Below are 21,212 nucleotides of genomic sequence, written 5' to 3'. Positions count from 1 at the left end.
TGAAAATTTGATCCTAAAAGGCCTAAATTAAACCTACAGCTGCTTGGAAATAGTTTTCTGCTGTAGTCGACATTCATCCCAAATTCAGTCTGATTACAGAGTGTAAGTGTGGCAGGCACCGGAGGACAGAGCATAATCCTGCACCATATGCACGCTGTGATACCCAGCCAAAGCAATGTAAGTCATGGAGCCAGTCAGAGCGCCCTGCGTGGTCACACCAAGCCACACACTTTTCTTTAACACTTACCAATTTAGGTGACTGGATGAGTCAAAGACTCAGAGGGAGCTTTAGTTCATTACTTTTTTTTCTCTTTGGCTATTCCAAGAGAAGCTTTAAGGGACAGAGGATCTTTTTCGCATTTAGTCACGATTCTCATTAGCATTGAAAATATGAATATAAATATGAAAGGAGTTCAAGGGGAGATGGGAAATAACTGCAAACATCTTTAGTCAAAGAAAATGCTATTCCCCCTCCAAAGAGTACAGCTGCTGTGCACCATTCTGGGCAATGAAGATCAGAGAAGTAAAACCCATTGAGCAAAACTCTTTGCATTGTTTCTAAACCAGACCCAGGATGCAGTAAGTAGATCTGCCCAGGAAATTTCCAACACAACTCTCTCCTGACAGTAAAGCTTGATTCGCCAACATTGACACATCCAGTCTTTTGGGTTTGGCAGGTCTATCAAGAAAGAGGTGTAAGGGGACCAAGCTTGTCTTGTTGGTCTCTATTGGCACCCTGTGCGGCTCCCCACCAGCTCACACTGCAGGACACCAGAGAAACAGCTAACAGGGTCTGTGCTTTTACAGCAGTGATGGCTCCAGGCCAGCAACCCCAAGCTTGCAGCACCATGCCACAAACCAAAGTACTGGAAGTCCAAGCAAATTTTAAGATCAAACTCACAGGGCTTCTAGGATCCCCAATAAGCAGTTAAATAGCTCTCATAAGATAACATTCCTCTGCCTCTAGACTGCCCACGGTACAGGAGGGACTTGCTTGAGCAAGCCTCCATAGCATAAGAAGCACATAACTATTCCTTTTTCTCTGGGGACAGTGGCAGTCGGTCCCTCTGGCTGTGTATTTTTTTCCAGCAGCAGGATTAGGCCATATGGCCTTGTCCTGCCTTGTCAGATGACCAAATCTGTGCTCAGCATACCAACCTGAAAATGAACAGTGTATCTGGGATTTCTGGGGCTTACTGAAGAGCTTTCTGTAGACTGGTCTCTGCAAATTGCACCACCTGATCAATTCCTGCACCCTCCTTTACGCCGCCTCTTTTTCAGAGGACTCCCAGGCTGGGAGCTGCCTGCAGGACCAGTACTGCCGCCTCCCCTAGAACAACTTCGTGTGGACCCATATCTCTTTGCCAGACAGTCCAAAGTGAAATGAATCAACAGGATGGGACCAGATTGGTTATTCTGGAAAACTCTGTGTTGGGTCCATCGTTCTACAACATCAGAGAGAAACATTGTATATTTCTGTCAAAATAAAAAATTAATTTTCTACATGGAACTTAAAAATGCCTTTCTATTTTCCAAACAGAAGCTCCAACCTTTCCAAAGTGGAAAGTTTTCCTAGTTTCAGACAGCACAAACTGGGCACAAGCTGTAATAGTATCTTCTTGTAATGCTACCGTGGAAAAGCAGTATTACAAAGCTAATCCCTTGCGATGCTGTTTACTTTGTCTGGGATATATTCTAGGACTAAACTAGCCAATTTCCATTCACTGTTCCCCTGCCCACACCGCATCACATCTACCTATACTGAGTGATTGTGAAGTAGTAGGTATTTGTGTAACAATGACCTCTGGCTAAACACACCAACAACATTATTTTGGATTTGAACTGGTATAACTAGGGCCTGAATGTGACCAACCTTTTTATTCAAACTGTGCTTCCCCCGCCCACTAAACAGCATCTGCAAAAGTTGCCTCAGTTCCCTGCACTGCAGCAGGCACACATTTTTTGTATCCAAATGATTACAGAAACCCACCTACTTTACGCACAGTCTGAAATATAAGGTCCTTGTTCCCAACAAAGTCAAGGGAGAAAGTCCCATTTTGTCCCATGACAGCAGAGTTAAGAGAGCCCTGAGCCATTTGGAAAACCCTACATCTAACATCTGTCTTTCTTTGCCTTGTCCAAAATCACAAATAGGCTGTGGCAGCCTCAGAAACAGAGGCCAAGTCTTCCAGCTCCCAGATTTGAGCTTTAACTACTTGACACATCCTCTCACCACTGGAGCAGGAGAAACAGAATGATCAGAGACCAAAACCCCTCACGCTGAGCAATCTGAAAACATCATGTTTCAGCACAACAGAGAGATGTGTCATGTGTCATTCCATCACTAACTCACCAGCCCAGAGGCCAAGTCCAAGACAAATGCCCCAGCAGCAGTCTAAGGTCAGAGTCCCAGAAGGTAAACCCGTCAAGAATTAGTGATGTAAACGCTCCCTCTCAGAGGCAGTCCCACTGCAGTCTTCTCTGAACCCCTTGCACTCTGCAAACTTCCTTCTCTGGCATGCCTCTTTGGCCTTCTTCCTTCTATTTTTCTCATAAGCTTGTTTGTGGATGATTTATCTAAAAAAAAAAAAAAAAAAAAAAGGCATTTTTTTTCCTTGATTAAGGAAGAAGAGTGCCTGCATTTGGCTGATACAATGATGATGTTATAAAGTCCTCTTTGAGGAAGGCGCTCTCTACTTCTGTCAGGTCCTTCCTCTTTCTTGAGTTACGTGACTAAGATCTTGGGAAAATAGCTCATAGCGTTCATGGTAAGCAACACCTCCCCTTCTCTCTTCTCCCTCCTCACAACATTTTTTGAAACAATGTAAATGATCCCATGCCTGGTCTGAGCCTGGGGTCTGATATAGTCATCACCTCTGAAGTCCCTACTTTTCATCCATCACTGACCAAGTCACAGAATCCCTTGTCAGTGTAAACATGACTCAGTTCAATTTTTCCAAAGACCATTTGTTTACTTGCTGGTAGAGACTAATGAGTAAATATTCAGTAGGTTAGAATTTCATGAAACCCAACTAAAATAAGGGCTCCAGATCACTAGATGCAGCATAAACATATGGTAAAAAGTTTGTAATCATCCCCAAGACTACAGAGGCATCCTGTGAGGCAGCCAGGAATGGAACTGAAGTCAATTTTCTGAGTCCCAGTGTAGAGTCTTAAACATAAGCCATCTTTCCTCCATATCTGTGTTCTCAGAAAACACTTATTTTCTGAGTTTCTGCCTAGCTAGCAAATATCTAAAGCCAGCAGTTATCCATCTCCAGTATCAACAACTCAGTTAGTTACAATTTTAATTGCAATTGGTTTCCTAAGTTGTCGTCTCTTCTCGTAGTAATTTTTGATGAAAATATACCTCCCATTGTTGCATTCTAATCAAGCTACGCTGTTGTCTCCACATGTTTGGCACTGCATTTAAAAATCAAAGTGCCAAATTCCTCTGTGAACTACTCAGATGCAGCACTTATATATGCCTATCAAATGCAGAGAGAAGCCAAACTTTGACCCTAAATAAACTGATATATGAAAACATGACAGTGTTTCTTTGGCTAGAGGAAAAGAGAGATTACTTATAAAGCCTTTACTTAATTCTTTGTGGCTGTATTACAAAACAAGCAATTATAAATCTCCTCAGATTGTTCTAAACAGTACAAGTAAACTTAACAAAATGAGAGATACATGCCAACATCATAAATGCTTTTCCAAACAGTTACAGCACCACTTCAGGTCAGTCCAGTCCAGCAGTAATTACAAGCGTTAAGACCATACGAAGTGAAGACCAGATTCAGAGCAGAACCCAGACTTTTTCACCTATAAAGAAAATAAAGTTCAAAGAAAACCCAAGAAAGAGTAAATCAAACTTCAGAGAAGTGATGAAATCCCCAAGTCTGCCCTATATGCAGAGCTAATGATGACTCTGTTAGTGAGCTGAAGAGGAATGGCGTAAAAGATGGACAATCTGCCAGACACTGACAAGCCGAGATAAAATGAAGAGAAGCAGTTATAAAGTTATTTACCCTTGGTGATAAACTACTCTGTTCAACTACAGACCCAGAGCAGATGATAGGAATTAGTCTGTGGTATCTCACCAAAAAAAGGCTACCAACACCTACTTAAAGGAAGGAAGATACTGGAAATAAGTCCTTACTTTAACAACACAGGAAGAGTTTTCTCATCCCACAAAGCTTCTCCCATTTTACATGGGGATAAAAATGAGACATTCTAGGGAAAGTACAACTGGCATCTGCACCCCAAGGAACAACCTGATGCCAAAAGACTGAAGTTTAAATCTCTGTGCTGCCTAATTTAACCAGACCCTCTAACACCCGTCTTTCACTTCTCAGCCGAAAGACTAAGCCACAAAGTTACTGGCTATTCAAAGAGGTGTATATATCTGTATGTTAAATAGGGACCTGCAACCACTAGCACATTCCCAGCCAGCTCTGCTTGCTAATAATAGATGACACCAGTCTGCCTAAGCTATATAAAATATCCCAACAAATTCTGAAACATCCATGCTTTTACCTTTTAACAACACAGAGGACTGCCTGCATGAAGGCATGTTTTCATGCTAATCACACAGCTTTCTGCAGCTCCATACTTTCTTTGCTCAGTGCAAACACTGTGGGCATTTATAGGGGCATCTCGGACCATTATTCAGACAAGTGAAGGCAAGAAGGAACCAACAGATCATTTTCTCTGGCCTCCTGCCAACAATTCAACTTCCCCGGTTACACAGCTGAGTCCAGTAAGCGCTACATATTAGCTGATGAACCCTGTTAATGTGCTACATAGGTCCAAAAACTATTTCCACGAAACACCCAGGGAGCATTACCTTTCCTAGGGTCCTGGAACAACTCTACTAGTATAAATTTTATGGGTTATTATTCAACAACTTCAACGACTCATATGAGGGATGGATTAAATCTGTGATTGTTGTCCTCTGACCCCAGCCAAAAAGATTGAGTTATTTCAAAAAAAAAGTCTTGCATTTACTCTTGATAATTTGCATCTACTTTCTTCAGCCTTTACAGCTTCTTTCTTTGACATTTACTGCCAGGGCAACTGCTGCCATTGCTTTCACTGAACATCACAAACACTTTATTACTAATTTTCAGTTCATCTGCAAAAAGTAGAGATCTGAGAGCAACTGGGATGACAAGCCCTCTGAGCACCCTACAAACTTATGACTGGAACAGAAACTTAGAAACCAAGACTTAGAAACTCACAACTGGAATAAGGAGCTAGCAGCTAAGGTGGACAGTATGTCCAGTAAGGGATGTATAGAATCAAGAGACAAAACAGAATAAATAGACAAAAATGGATTCATTTCTGCTGTAGAGTAAATAACATCTACACCAGTGAAGACGGCTATTTCTGCAAGCTTTTATGTGTTTGCACTGGGGAAAAAAACTTGACCAGAAACCAGGTTTCCATCTGAAACTTTCTGGTAGCCAGAAACTGTTAATTTTCAATTTTTCCAATGAAAATCTCAAAGCTTAAAGAAAGATTTCTATAAAAGCAATGGTTTTACAGCAATAAATTAATTTTCCAACCAGCTCTCCAACATACACATATATAGTAGGATGTTAACAACCAATGTTAGTATTTAGGCTGACCTATTTTACTCACAAAAAGCAACACTGCTTTATGTCTCTTCGGGACACCACCCATTTTCATCTCAGATAAATTGTCGAATAAAATCTACTGCTTTCTCCATTTCCATTGCTGCTGGCAGAGACCAATGCCTTAAGATTTTCTTTATTTTTCAGTGTACAGTTAGATCCCTAGCAAGTTTTGCCCATCAGATTATTCCATTAACTTTCAAAATTACATGAGATCACAGTTTTACATTCACTTCCTGATCATTATCAAGGTCCTGGAAAAATTGCATTAATTTTTGTGCAGGTCAAATCCTTATGAGAACTCTTGCTACTTAAATACAGTAATCATCAGCTGTGTTGGACAATATGAGCCATTTCCATGCACCAAATGCTATCATTTCATTTTCAGACATTGCAAAAACCAGTTGGTGATCATTACCTGTTAACTGGGATCCCTATGAAACCTCATTAATTAGATACTTTGTGCCCATCAATATATTTAAAATAAAGCAAGAAATATCAACTGTATATCTGTGCCACAAAGAGATAAACAGTTTTGTTAATCACTTGTCTTCATCATATTAGAATCACTGACTTAAATATCAGTATCAGTTCTTGCACTGTTCACTAATTCCAGTAAGTTTACACTAGAAATACATTTGGTCCACTTTTACTCAGATGTGAGGTTCTACCAGTATGCATTCGTAGCCTTTTTTTCATAAAGCCTTCTTGGCAACACAGATAGAAGGCTATTTTCAGACATACTCCTAAAAAGTGCTATAGCAGGCAGGAGACTAAGAGCCCATTTGGAGCAGCGAGACCTGTAGGTGGTTAATTAAGATCAACTGTTGCATTACTAACAGCCATCAGGTCAGCTCTGCTTCACAGAAACAGTGGAAGTGGAATACAAGAGTAGGATTTTGAACAGGTACCTCTGGGGTGTCCAGTTGTCTCTGCAACACAGTGCAGAGTGAATCACCCAAGTCCCATGCAACCCTAAGAAAAATGCCCAGCAGCCTTTCTATAACATGATTCTGACCAGACACAAATGCTGTAGGGCTGTAAATCTCCATGTGGTCTATAAACCTCAGCTTGTACAACCACAGCATACTTAACTTTTTCATTCATATTGTGAAGCCACGAAAAATCTGATTTCTTTCTTCACTGTTAGAGACAAAAGAAGGACTCTCAACATGTACCAATGCTACTGTAGTGCCTTTATTCAAATATGGATTATTAATGCAGCTAATGGTCATGATGCACAAGGCTGACAAAACACTGCTGGGCTCCCTGGTTGAGCTCACTGTATCAGGCAGGAAAGATTCAACTCCACACTTGCTGAAATCAGAAACCAGAATATTTCTATCTAGTTTGTCATAACTACCTCATTAAGCAAACGATTTCCCTTTCTGCCTGCCCTTAACCATCTAAAAGTTTAGCCTCATTTCCAATTTGAATTTGCCCTTTATTAAATTGAATTCATTGTTCTTTGTGTTACTACTTGTGTTATGTGTCATTTCCTTTTCCCAGTATTAAATGACCCTTAAGATGATCACCCTGCCATTAAACATTTCTTTAGATGAAATTGGCTAAATTCTTTCCCACTTTTGTATCTCCTTGAATGTTGTGGTCTTCCTTTGGAGACCGATTTCTGAAGTTAAGAGCATGAACTTGGTGCATGATCTTGGTGCATGATACTACAGGTGTGATCTTAGCAACAGCATAATAACGCATTTGTAAATTCTCTTATCCTGACAAAGCTGTTTTTCAACCTTCAGGCCTTATGAGTGATTTTGTTCTTCTCAAACACATGGCACTAAAATGAGAGGTGTTTTGTTAACTTCCATCACCAAATCTTTCTTTCCCTGACTGCTTTCATTTTGCATCCTCACTCATACTCAGGATACATTTGCTGCAGGCTCTGGTTCAGACCAGCCTCATCCCTTGTGGCTCCACAAACATCTGTACATGGAATTAAAAATCTGTGGGGGTCTCGGTGCTGCCCCAAGCCTCATGAGAGCTGACAACCAGGTTCACAGTGATGCGAGAGGCACTGGATCATGCTGCCAAACAGGGAAGAAGTTAAGAAGTCATATGTTTTCCTGAATCTGAATCTTGAACTTTGGTGTACAGGATTTATTGTGGAGTCAGGCACTGTCCAACACCAGTAAGGTTAATGCAGTTGTGAGTTTCAATTGAATTACCTCTCCCTTCATGTGTATATTTTTTTAACTCAGTTGTATTCTTTCATATGCATACTACCTTCTCACTGTTCATGTGCAATTTGACACAGTAGTTTCCTCGGTTGTGATCTTTTCCTGTACGTCTTTCTCTGGATCTGGACCAAAACACACCTTTTGTTACAGAAAACCGCTGGGTAACAATCCATTTTTCAATGCATCTGTGTGAACAAATGCAGCAAATGCTGAGGGGAGGAGATTTTGAAGTGAATCAAGGAACTAAATGAGTGTGGGAACCAGGGCCCAAAAGCCATTTTGGAAAGACATTTCTGAGCTACCTTAATAGGATCAGCCTGCCATATTTCAAAGCAGCATCGATGGACAGAAGTAATAAAACTTGTCTGATCAGTTTAAGCACAGGCATACCTCACAGTCGCTTTCTGCATGCGTGTACATGCACTCACACAAACACATGCTTCCTCACCCATAGGATCAAACCTCTTAAATTTCTTCCATGATTAATTTGCAAATAGCTTATAACACAACAGGAGACCCACCTAGAAGACTGCATTACAGTACGTACATTCTGCCCTCTGAAAGTGGTCATTTCTAAGGCTTTTTTTTAAACAAATATCTATAAGGATATAAATACAATCTGAACACCTAAATATACGTATGTACACAGACACTTATTTATTTATAATTTTGGCCTCATATGCCCCCAGAGAGCAAAACACTTGGAAATTATTCCTTCAGTGGGGCTGTGGCGGCACACTTAAAATCTCCCTGCTCTTAATTAGTCAAAGGCTCTTAAACTCATGGAGATATAAACTGCCAGAAGTAGAAATCTAATGAATGTAAGAAATGTGCTTTAGATAAACAGCAGGGAATGAAGTACAAGATGGCCCAGTGTTACTTGGCTCGACGAAGTTTTACTTTCCCTGGATCAGCAGCAGAGCTTTTAGTGTTCCTCCTTTACTTTTAATGAAACTTTACCATGGAATCTCCCCTGTATCATGACCTGGGATTCATAAAAACAATGCAACAGCCTATATATTTTTCTGAATATATTTTCTAGAGCCAATTTTACATAGGCCGTTTATAAGTCACTCACCAGAAAGCAGAAGAGAAGAAAAGAATGATTTCCATCTCTTTACTAAAAAGCAAAAAGCCTCAAACCAAAGCAAAAAGCAGGAACTCCATTTCCTGCATTGTACACAGCTGTGTGACACCAGCAGTGACTTTTATGATACCATATGGCCTGCTGAATGGTGTTTCACTCAGCTGATGTAGCCTTATTGGAAGGTTAATAAAGAGGCATGATCTTTGGCTAATAAACGCTGAGTCTGTTATAAAGGAGATACATTTCAACTTGCAGGGAGAAAGAGGGGCAGGGGGGGAAAGACAGGCAGGAGAAATCTGCTGAGGGCACTGTTGGCATGCCATAATTTGCAAAGCAGGGATGAGGCGCCTTTATGGGGTTTCACCACAACAACGTGTGGGGCAAGCAGAGCCAGGACTTGCTCCAAAGCCCCCTGCAAGGTTCTTTCCCCAGAGCCACATGGCAAACCCAGAGCTTGTTTCTCAGCTTGAGGATAACAGAAACCAATGTTCCAGCTCTCACCTGCTTCTACATTTGATGCTACTTATCACTTTGATGGACTGTGTTGCAATTAAAAAGACAAGAGGGGGTTGCCAGCCTGGGGGTCTTTTTTTCCTGCAGGATGTGAAAGAAGGAAGGTCTGAGATGCAAACCACCTCTGAATGAAGCACACACGTGGAAGTGTGAGCTGTACCATCCCTGAGAGATGGGGCTGTGCCACCCCCAGGCACCAAAGAGCCTCCACAGAAAAGAGGAATCCTCACCTGCTCTTTCTACCACTGCTGAGAAAGTGGGAAGCAAAGTTAGTTTTTATTGAAGCAAGCCTTCCTTTCACATTTACGCCCATTTCTGCAGAGCCTAAGCCTGGCAGGCTTCTTCCAGCCTCCCAGGAAAGCATTTCCAGCACACCCTATGCCAAGACCCTGCCTCCCTCTGTTCCCCCCACACACACACTCAAATCCCATCAAGGTAAACAAGCGATAAGACTTCAGGATTAGGTCTACTGACCTCAGAAGGAATTTTGCTCAAACAAGAATTAAGCCTGGAAGGATTTTGTCCTTACCGAGAGGCTTCTAAAGGTTTCCCACATAAGAGCTTCAGGAAAATGACTTGTGGAATTTACATCCCGCTTTGCTCCCTCAGTCACTTTGGCAGCTTATCCTGGAGGGCACCGGAGCTGGCACTCAGACAAGCCGTCAGCTCACAGCCTAACAAATTATTGATTCTCTCCTCACTTTGAAGCAGACAACAACAAACTCCTAAATGCACTGCATCCTTCAATATCTCCCTCTGGAGAAATACCCGTTTGTAACATTGGCAGTAAGGGGGCATTTCCATCTCTCAGGCCATGACGGGTGGATGGAGCACTGCGCTTTATGTATTTTGTTCCTCTGCCTTCAACCAAGGATTGGTGACTAGGGGAGATTTTTGCACAGAGCGTGACTTTCAAATCCACACTCAGACACAGCGAGACATACGTACAAACGTTCAAGTGCACATATATAAAATTGCTTGAATTTGGAATGCAGAAGGTGTCCAACAGAAAATGGGGTTAAGAGCTTGTTTTCCCCAGTATTACACTATTAAGAGGCAAACACAGTTTTCTGTGCGTCATGCACTTAATGAGCTCCAGACTGCAAGATACAAAAAGATCTTGACATTGGCTTGAAGAAACAAAATGTTCAAAATTATCTGGATACATTGAGTCACTTCATCATAAATGGCACGTCACCACAAATGGCACATCACCACATCATTGAGTATCAGTTTTGCAAAATTCCTGTTATTCTTCTGCAACTCATAGCAATGTGTCCCAAGCTTTCTTGTTTTCCTTCTGCCTTCTCCACTGCCCACTCACTAGGGATGTAGGTTCTCCCCTGATGCACTGCTCTGGAGGGGCTAAGCCCCCTCACTAGGGATGTAGGTTCTCCCCTGATGCACTGCTCTGGAGGGGCTAAGCCTTCTGCTGCTGATGGCATCCCAGCTCTGCAGCCCCCAAATGCGGAAACCAGCATGCAGCAGCCAAAAAGTGCTGGGGACTCATCATTAGACTCATGTCAAGAGCGGCATGAAGAGTAGCATCTACTTCTGCCTCTCTGCTTGTAGTCATGGGAGCAGCTCTCCCTCATGTCAAAGGCTAGAAATGAGGGCATTCGACAGAGTCCATCACAGACTGCCTCATCGGGGTATATGAGACAGACCCAGGAGCTGAACCCAGGAGCTGCAGCTCACAGTCTTTCATTACATCTCGTACACAATGCCTCCCACTGCCTTGTGCTGTCTCACATTAGGACTACAAGGGGTCCCTTGGGCAAATTCTGCCTGCTCTCATCTTAGAACACAGATAAATCTAGCAGCCTATCTATTCTGCATTGAAATGCTTCCTCTGCACCTGAAATCAATATGGTTTTCATGCAAACTTTTACTACATGTGCTGCACCAATTCTAAACGTTCATTCAGTCGACACACCTAAAGAGCTCTGAAAATGATATTATGGCTTATCAGGTCAATGATCTACAATTTTATATCTCTCTAAACACATACTTATAAACAGCACTATAAACATTGTTAAGGTTATTGTGTGAAACTCTTACACCATTTCTAAGGGTATTTTTTGCGAATGCTAATTTTATCAGAAACATTAAACAGAAAAAAAATTTACTTTTTGCTTTAGCTACTCCTTTTCTGATTAAGATTGATATAACGGAGATTTCAAATGTGAAAGAAATACTCTGTACCACAAATAGTTTTCATTGTCCCTGTGTATTGCAGTATGTCCCAATTTCAAGAGTCTGCTTTGCTTTAGATAACATTGCCAAGTTACTAAAAAAAACCCCTCAGCAATGGGCTGTTTGCATCACAGGGTCATAATAATGTATCCTGGTGACACTGAAACATCAAGATATAAACAACAAAGAGACAGAAAGACGTTGACCCAAGTAGCTAAGTCTAAAAAACTGCAATTCCAAAGCAATGTGGTATTTAGACTATTGGATACATTACCAGTATAGGTACTTGCAGAACTAGGTGCCAATTTTAGCATTTCTCAGATGAATTTGCAAACTGAGTTCATATGTTGGGCTCACTGCAGAATAGAGACCTCTGACAGATGCAAATTCGTATACACTGAAGAGGCTGAAATAATCACTCCTAGCCCCAAGGCAGAGAAATAGGAGAACATTTGTTTTCAATATTTAAATCAACTAACGCTACAGGATAGCTCATCATTAATACAAACATATATAATAACAGGCAGAGGACAGCACTGAGACAGACATCTATCCTGGCTGGATGGTTTTGCAGCCTTAAAATACACTGGATACAAATCAAATATGAGCCACCATTAGCTGCAGCAACATTTTAGGTGATGGACTGATAGTGAGACAACATAGATCATGTGTATCTTTTATTGGACTAATATATAAGCTGTTACACATGAGCCTTCAGGCCAAAAAAGTCTTCTGGGGGCTGGCAGCAGAAAGAACATTTCTGGCCCCAAAGCATCTCACCGTTTTGAGCCAACACAAAGCCTCTACCTCTGTCCATTTTATCTCAAGCAGCTGAAAATATGTTTTGCAGCCTGTTTGTGACAGTCACAATGACAACTTTCACAAACCCAGCAGGCCCAACAGAAAAGTCCTTACCACTTAAGTGCTCTGCTTTTTGCACTGTCTCTATCCATCCAGGATATTTATAGAGCACTGTCACTGGGATGTTCACAGCCCAATCATGGTGACTTGGCAAGTTTCGCAAGAAGCACAGTCACGAAAGAAGCAATTCTCTGTGAAAACACACAAATACTTTCACCTGTCACTAGTACTTGGGTGTCCCTGGACCTGATCACTGCAAATCTCTTGGGATTGCAGTGGCCATTAGGGAAGGAAAAATACTGTTGCCAAGGTGTTTCTCAGAGACAGCCAAATGAGGATTTGGCCAGGAGTGACTTCCATGTCTCTTTTGATAAAGTTTCCATACAAACATAAGGGCCACTTAACAGTGACTTGAACAGGGTGTTTCCAAACTAAAAGCCTGAAGGGGTGTTGGCTGAATTAAAAAGCTGGACTCTGAAATTAGGGACTGCAATAACTTGGACCCTGCCTAGACAACCATAGAACCCAAAAAGCAAAACAACTTTATTGTTGTTCACATGGTATCAAGAAATGTGTGAAACATCAAGAGTTTAAGTGATCTGGACGCCAGGATCAGAAACTTAACTGTGATCTCTTGCATTTGCAAAACACTTCTGCACCAGACCTTGGGCTGGATTTTTCATGTATCTAGGAAGCACATGAATACCAAAATAGGGTTTTCAGCAGCACCAAGACTGAAGTGGTCAGAAAACTCTGGAAGCTTTTTTCCTTGAGCCAAAACAATTTGGGAAATCATATCAGTTCTGCTGAAATTGTGTCTGAAAGGACAAAAAGGAAGAAAACTGGAAAAGTTCTGAAAATGGGAAAATCAGACATGGAAAACTTTGAGAAGCATAAAATATACTGAAAATAGGTTTTGCATCAGCATGTTCTGTATTATGCATCTGAAGATAAGCATTTCTTAAAACAAAGCTTTTCTGTGAACCCCAAACAAACCTTTTTTCCCCCTCAGAATTTCCCTTCCAGTTTTGAAGTTTTCTGGGTTTGCTCCTACTCAGAATAAGTGCAAACACTAAAATCCTACATAAAACATAGCTTTTGTCCATCCCACAGCTTACACCTGAAACACTGTTCTTCTCTATAGGGACACCATACCCAAGCACTTCACAAAACACCTCTGTTCCGTGCCTCTTGGTATTGTTCAGCATCTAAATATTTTTTAAAATGTAAACTCAGCTGGTTAGCAAGAAATGAAGCCAGGTAGCCCTGAAGTGCACACCAAACTGCATTTCCAGACAAGTCAGTTAGAAGCATAGGGCTATGAATAATCTGAGCACAACACTCCCGAAAAAAGGAAAAATAATAAAGGCAAAGGGGAGAGGGGAGGAATTCAAACAAGCAGTGTCCCTAAGATAACGACAGTGCCGGAGCATCACTGTAGTGTAGCCAGGCTGTGGCAGGCGATAACATTCTTTCCCCAGAGGAACCTTTAGGTTTATGACAAATCAGGGATGATGCTCAACAGCTATTTGATGAGCTCCGCAACAGCTGCTGAGGTCTGTGTGCCACTGCAACACAGCTGGAAATGCACAGTGCCGCAGCATTAACTGGATAATAACTCAGGGCTTGCCAAGCACTGAGTATCACTAACTTTTTCTGATGAGTTATTTGTGTCCATAATCAGCTGTGAAACTCTTTAGGAAAGATGTTCTCTGAAAAGGAGGATTTATCTGAAAAGGAACCCACTGCTGTTAATAAAGTTGTCTGGCCTCAAAGCCTCAACAAATCAGACTCAAACCCATGGTGCAGTCTTAAGGCAGTTAAATGTTTTACCAGTGAAGGAAATTTAAGGAGTTTTTTAAAGAGAGAAAAAATGGCAAATAAACGAATCAGCAAACCTTTGTCTATCAAAAAGGATGATATGCTGGGGGAGCAGAAGAACTACCACGTGCCCATTACAGTATGATCAGGGATGAAGAATTTTACATTACTGGAGAGCCATTTTTTACTTGGAAAAAAATCCTAATAGTGTATCACTTACATCTTGATTGTAAGACATCATCTGCTTTGACTAAAGGCTGGCACCAGCTCTCCTAGTGAGCAGGACCCAGGGAACAAATAGTGGCACAGGCAGTTCCAGTTCCTTCAGTCCTGCCACAGAAAAGCTGTATCCACTTCACTGTAAGAAACATTAAATATCAGGCTGGGTGCAGCCGCCCTACAGGGAAAACAAGGGGCAGAACCAAACTTGTTGCTTCCCCTTGCTCTGTCATGGTGAAATGAGTCAGAGTAAGAGGAAATATTGTGTAAGGCGCAGTGGGGGACTAGACTCTACTCCCCCTTGCACAGGGACAGGTCAGGCCAACCTAGCTCGTCTAGTTTGGCTTTTCTGTGTATAGTACAACAAAGTTCCTGGCACAGCTCTCAGCCAAAAGATCTCTCCTTTCATTGAATGATTGCTCTGGCCAGTTATGGGGGCGTCTCTCAGCTGGTGGTGGAGCAGCATCGCAGTTGTTGTCACCATTTCTGGAACCAGGATGCTCTGCAGCTGCTACGTTCTTGGTAAGCCCATGAATCACTGCTCACAAAGAGGCAACAAGGGAGGGTATGGCAGGTGAGGGCAATCTGCGGAAGGCAGGCAGGGGGCACATTCCTGTCTTTGCCTAAATAAATGAAAGATCAGCCCTCAGTCCAGACTTAGTCATTCACACATTGCCACAGTGACCAGTCTTTTCGCGTCCCACACATGCCAAAGGCATCTGCCTTAAAGAATGTAAATTAAATAAGAATCATTGCTCTCTCCTTTATTATACTAAGGCCTAGAGCATAAAAAGGGGGGAAAAAACCCCAGCAGAATCTTACTCTGATTTACACCAAATGCCATTAGTACTTTTCACTGGCTGCCTGAGGGGCAGGGAACCCACAGAATGAATGTGGGGGGTCTTTATCATCACCAAAGGAACAGAAACACAAGAAAAGAGCAGATGGGAGAGGATGAAAAGAGGGAAAGTATTTCAGAGAAGTGAGTTTATAGCTCTTGTTTCTTGTGCATTTCACAGGTTCACACTGCGCATGTATGTTGAGGAAGGAGAGGAGGTTTCTACAACTGACAGAAAAGCCTATGATTTCCTTCCAGAGGTTTCTACTGCTCCGTAGCCGAGTCCTGTGCCCTGCTCCGTAACAGCCTTTTAGGCATGATGACTGCAAGACTTTCCTTTTAGCAGCACTGATTTTGCTGGGATTAGAGGCAAAGGACTCATTTTAATGGATCTCAGCACATTTGACATGCCTAGTCTTTTACTGAGGGTAGGGACAGAGCCCACACAGACCGCAAAGACAAAGGCAGGGCATCCCCTATAGACTCCTGCTCATACAGTTGTATCAGTGAGCAACTTCAAGAAGCCTGTTGGTGCAGAAGAACCCCCAGCCGGAGCTACAATGCTGAGAAGAGCTATATTAACCGTATCCTCCAGGGACACCCTGATAATGACTGCACAGAGCACAAACTCCTCTTACTCTCCTCACGTGACATCCTGGACATGGCCACGCTGAGCTTACATGGAGAAGGCAGCAATCAAGCAGAACAAAACAACATCCAGGCTGGTTGTATTGTCTCTGCAAGCAGTCTCAATGGTAATCACGCCTTTTATTCCCTTGCGCATGATGACCGATCAGGAGAAACCATCATTTTAAGCTCTCAATTTTATCCCAAGTCTTGCACTAGCTAGTCATTTCTTTAAAGTGTTAGTTCCTATAGTTACACAAAAATCAGTGCTGTTCCTGATTCCTAAGGAAATGAGACCCAACGTGCAGTCTGACTGTCTCTTCTTCCTTATAATTTGGGAACTCATGGACTAGTTTTAATCCAGACCAGAGAAAAGTGGAGATTTCCGGGATAAGTAAATTCTTACAAACTACATGAACATGAGCTCCAGAGAGGACATAGATCTAGCAGCTTCAAGAAAGGCTGAAATGTGAAGTCGTGCCTTATTAAACTAAACCACACAGGAAATAGCCTTATATGTGAGATCTAGCTACATTCATCAGGGTTCACAACCAACCACAAGACACAAATCTGCAGGAAACCAGGCTTCTTCCAGAATTTATTTGGAACTAAAGCTGGAGAGAGAAGACTGAAAATCTGAACAATAAAAGATTAGCCTCCATCCCCATAAAATATGTAAGTCAAAACAAAAAGAACCTCTAGTCACTTTTTCAGTTTTCAGGCTCTATAAGACAAATCAAACCTCTCCAGGCCTGATCTCACAAGGTCTGAAAACCAGTTTGGCAATATGACACTTAGTTCAATGTCTGCAGCTTAACTGTAATTAAAACATGAGACACAAGAGTCCAAACCAGGGTAGACACAGCTCTGCCTAGGCTCCAGAAAGCAAAGCCAAAAACCCCAAATCAGGCAACTTAATTGCAGAGGAACTCTCCTCCCCTAACATAAGGTTTAAAAAGCATTTGTTTCTAAGGATCGTTAAATTAATAGTCATGAAAAACAATTATTTTTCCAAAAGCTATTTCACTTCCCATCCTTAATTCAGCTTATTTGAACTGCTGAAGAGATGTGGATAGGAATGGTGAACCTCCCGTGTCCTTCATGTGCCACATCAAGACGGTGCTATTGCAGAGCACTACAGCACCCTTCGTCCCGTCACTAAATCTGCCTCAGGGACAAAATCATCCAACGCTGTTGGGACTCAGCCAGAACCACCACTGCAGACCACAACAGTGATAACACTGGCATTTCTGGTACTGTGTTAACTAACATCATTTAAGATGCTGGTATTTCAGGCTTCCTGAGCAGATCTATCATTCGGCTCCCATTTATGCTGTCACTGATGGAAGGGGCACCCGCAGGGAATTAGAGCTCTGAAAATATCTCCATGCAGACAGGGCCAGCGAGGCCTCCTCCTCATGGTGATTTACTTCACTGCAGCAATGAAAATTCCTGTCTGGAACCAAGTGCCTGACTGCAAACTTACCACAGCTCCAGGGCTAGTAGAGTCAAAAGGTCACAGTATTTATTTGTTGCTCTTCCAAGATCACTTTCCCATGAACTTGATGGATTCTCAAATGCCTTCTGTTGCACAGAAGACTGTGATTAATCTAATTCTTGGTTCAGTTTGGGACCAGCAGTGTTTTCTTCAAAAAACTCATTCTTAAATTCACTCCTCAGATTCTTAGCAGTTTTAAAAGTGAACAATTAGTTTTGAACTAAAATATATAAAGGTCTTCTTTTTCTAAGCAAGTATAATGACTGCAGAAAATAAATTACTCTAGTTCTTAATGTAATACTTTTCCAGCAGAGGAAAAATTCCATGCTCAGGATCTTCAGCCGCTCTCTTTTTCCCCTCTCTGTGTTAAGACATGGAAGAAGTCAGCTCTGCTCCCAACCGTGCTACCCACCTTTTGTGCTGTTGCATATAAAACTTGAATTTCATGTGTGTTTTCTCAGCTAATAAAAGTGCTTCTCTCTTGTCTCTGAAAAATGGGAAAAATATTATTTAATTTTTATGTAATATAATAGAACATGGTGATTTAAAATCTCACAACTTTCTCTTCTTTTTAAAGCTGCAGTTCCTGCAGCCATGTTATTACATGAAATTCTCATTACACCAAAAAAAAAAAGCTTTTAGTGCTCAGGGTAAGAAAGAGGAGATTGCAAAGGTGAATACTACAGGTTCAAAAACCAGATGAGCCCTAGCTAATCATGTTACAGCAGTTAAGGCATCACCATCCCCAGATGTCTGCCTCTACCATTTGCCAGAGGTTACAACTGCTTGAAGCAATGGGCAGAGTACAACATGTGCCTGCATTTAAACACAACAGCTTACAGCCAGAGAGCTTGGTTCATGCCCATCATCCTCACTGGTTTGAGCTAAAAGATGGGTTTTGCACAGGAGCTGGAGGCAGCACAGGCTTATCTACCCCTCTGCCTACTCAGCTGTGAAACAGGGGTCTTGACAGACAGGGCAGGGCAGACAGGGGCCACATCTCCAGCCCCAGGTTAATCAGCCCTCATTTTGGACCCCAGCATTTCACGCAAGCTGTTTTGGAAGCAGTAATGCTAATGCTGCCATGGGATCCTGGTCAGGTGTCCCTCCACACCCAGCCACCCCTGTAATCCCAGTTCTCTTATGTCCCCTGTAATCCCATCCTGGCCTTTCAACACCCCTCTTCCAAATCTCCTGACATCCTCACATCACAAACTCTCTCCCACACTCCCAGCCATGACCCTCACTTTCTCCCCATATACCCTCACTAGCAGCTGGACATTTGCTGAGCTGAATGCTGTCCATCTGCTGTGCTGACAGTCCAGCCAGCAGTCAGCCACTGTGGGACTGAAGTGACTGCTTCTCCATGGAGGCATTGTTTTGGCTCTCTGTCCTCCACTCATCCATAGCATCTTCATTTGCCAGTGGCAGTAATGCTTTTTGTCCTTTTTCATGGGACTATCTATGCATCAGGAACCCTTGACAGTAGTGATGCAGCACGTCTCCAATTGCTCTGCAAAAGGAGCAAGGGGATACAGATGTTTGCTACACATCACCTAGCCAGTTTAAACTCATGACCTTTGGGTTTTACCCCCCCCCAATAAATACAACAACTAACATCTAGTCATGAGATTGCCTTTGCACCCCAAATACTCATCAAAATTAATAAGGCATGAGGTCTTATATGCTAAAATGGGCACATTCCCAGTGGGAAAAGAGCCATCCCAGAAGTCTCAAGACTGGCAGGAAACTCGGGCTTTCCAAGAGCCCAGAGTTATGTGGGACAAGCTAAACGATGCTACTCAGCAACTGTTTCCCAGAGAAATACAGTGAGGGCCATGACAAGGCCAAGACTAAAAATATCCCAGAGTTTAGCCCACGTTCTACATACTGTTTCATTTAATGTGCCATAAGTAAGGCTTTCTGTACACACGCAGCAATGTATGAAGTGCAACACCATCACACAACCGGGAACAGCGATGCCCAAGAGACATGAAGACAAGGGGATAGTGGTGCTGTTCAGCACGGAAGACAGACCAGAGTCTCAGGGATAAGAGCAAATCAAGAGGAATACCTGGGAAGGAAAAGGTCTGCTCAAGGGGTGATGGGAAGCTGGAGTAAAAATTCATCTGTTTAGCTGGATCCCAGCAATTTGGTGAATGTAGCTGCCTTCAACATTTAAATTTCTCTCCGATTTATGTCTACAAATTGTACTTATTTGAGACCGCAAAGCATCTGTTTAAAGGAAGTTCTAATTTGAGACATTTTTCCCTTTGATAAGATGATGGCATCAAATTCCAAAGTGCTAAAAACCAGACAAAAATCAAGAGCTGAGATGCTGGAAGATTTGACATTTTTCATGTAGCAGCAAGCCAGTCTGACACTCTCTCATGGATCCCAGCATGCTATTACTACGTGAAGCTCTAATGCCATTGATAATAGTTAAAGGATGGCAGTTATGTTTCAGGAGCCAAAAATAAAGAAAAAAAAAACCTTGAAGTGCCTTTAAACAAACGTTATTGAAACCTCTCCTTTTGGTCCTTGAATTCCCATCGGGTAGACACCATACCCTTCATGTAACCCCTGGCTGTTGATTAATGAAACTTGGCAAAGGGTAGCAAAGCCATGCCAAAGGCAACACAAAATCCCAAGTTTCTATAAATCCCAGAGGTGAAAATGCACAGACAACAACAGCACCCCCCAATCGTTTCCTGACTTCACTTTGCCACAAGCTTGAGATAAGAGCGCTCAAATAGGCTATGCTTTTCCCTCTGTGTTCCTGACAATGGCTCCACGTTCAAAGCAATCACAGCCATCTCCTGTGTACAATTACTGGCCTTTTACAGTCTCACCTTGTCTAACTTCCCACTACAGACCACAGCTCTAGTCAGACACTACGTGCATTTGCAGTAACTTTTCACGTAGTTGCCTGGATCTCTGGCTCCTCTAGGATACCTGCTGTCTGCAAAGTTAACAGGCATGAAAACATTGGATATAATTCTCACGTAAGCTAAAACTGAGCTTTTTGGATCATTAGTGTTCATAGCACCTAATCATGCTACTGCTAGAATAACTAACCCTTTATGTTCTGCAGATACTGGCCCGAGCTGCGAAAGCTGAACATCCAGACTTGCTACATCACATCTCAGTTTTCGTGCTTTGTTTCATTTATGATTAAAAAGTAATAATTCACATGCCATGGGATCAGAGAATCTATGCTCTGGATGGCTCCCAAACCAAAGCAGCTTCCCTCCCAGGGTCCAGACACCCCTCTGCAGCAAGATTCAAAAGACAATATACAGCAAGCAGCAGCATCCCAACTTCTTGCCTACAAACCAGCAGCTTGGGACCACTGGCACACAGATAGGTCAGAGCAACACACTGCAGCAACAACCAGAAATATCCAAGGTGACCTTAAACAGGCTATCCCCAGGCTCCAGGTCTTTCCTGGAACAAGAAGGAACGCTTGTTCAGCCACAGCACTGCAGCACTCGAGATACCCCCAACATACCCTACGCAGCAGAGAGGCAAGCCGGTGTCAGGGAGGGAGCATAACACACTGTCTGCAGCCAAAGGCAGAGCTAGTCGTGGTTTGCTGCTGTACTGTGGTGCTGTTTCCAGAGAGGCAAAGCCCAGGAAAACCCATCAAGATAGGTTTGCACACACCCTGACAAATGAGTCCTAAAAATGACCCATACGGATTTCCCACCCTGTGCGA

General features: G+C 42.5%; 1 protein-coding gene across 4 annotated transcripts in view; it reads right to left on the bottom strand.

Annotated features, from left to right (window-relative positions):
• Nucleotides 1–21,212, bottom strand: part of SEMA5B (semaphorin 5B) — a 282,708-nt gene that overhangs the window by 201,030 nt on the left and 60,466 nt on the right. For 2 of the 4 annotated variants that reach the window (XM_069780967.1, XM_069780963.1), the window contains exon 2: nucleotides 2,354–2,577. The exons of 1 other annotated variant lie outside the window; for it this stretch is intronic. The gene's annotated coding sequence lies outside the window, so the exon portion shown is untranslated. Of the gene's footprint in view, nucleotides 1–2,353; nucleotides 2,578–17,906; nucleotides 17,968–21,212 lie in introns of those variants that run through there. One more of the 4 variants, XM_069780964.1, reaches the window with a different exon arrangement.

This window comes from Haliaeetus albicilla, chromosome 4 (genome assembly GCF_947461875.1).
Source record: "Haliaeetus albicilla chromosome 4, bHalAlb1.1, whole genome shotgun sequence".
Classification (NCBI taxonomy): Eukaryota; Metazoa; Chordata; class Aves; order Accipitriformes; family Accipitridae; genus Haliaeetus; species Haliaeetus albicilla.
The sequence above is the reverse complement of the archived record's forward strand: the minus strand, read 5'-3'. Positions and strand labels throughout refer to the sequence as shown.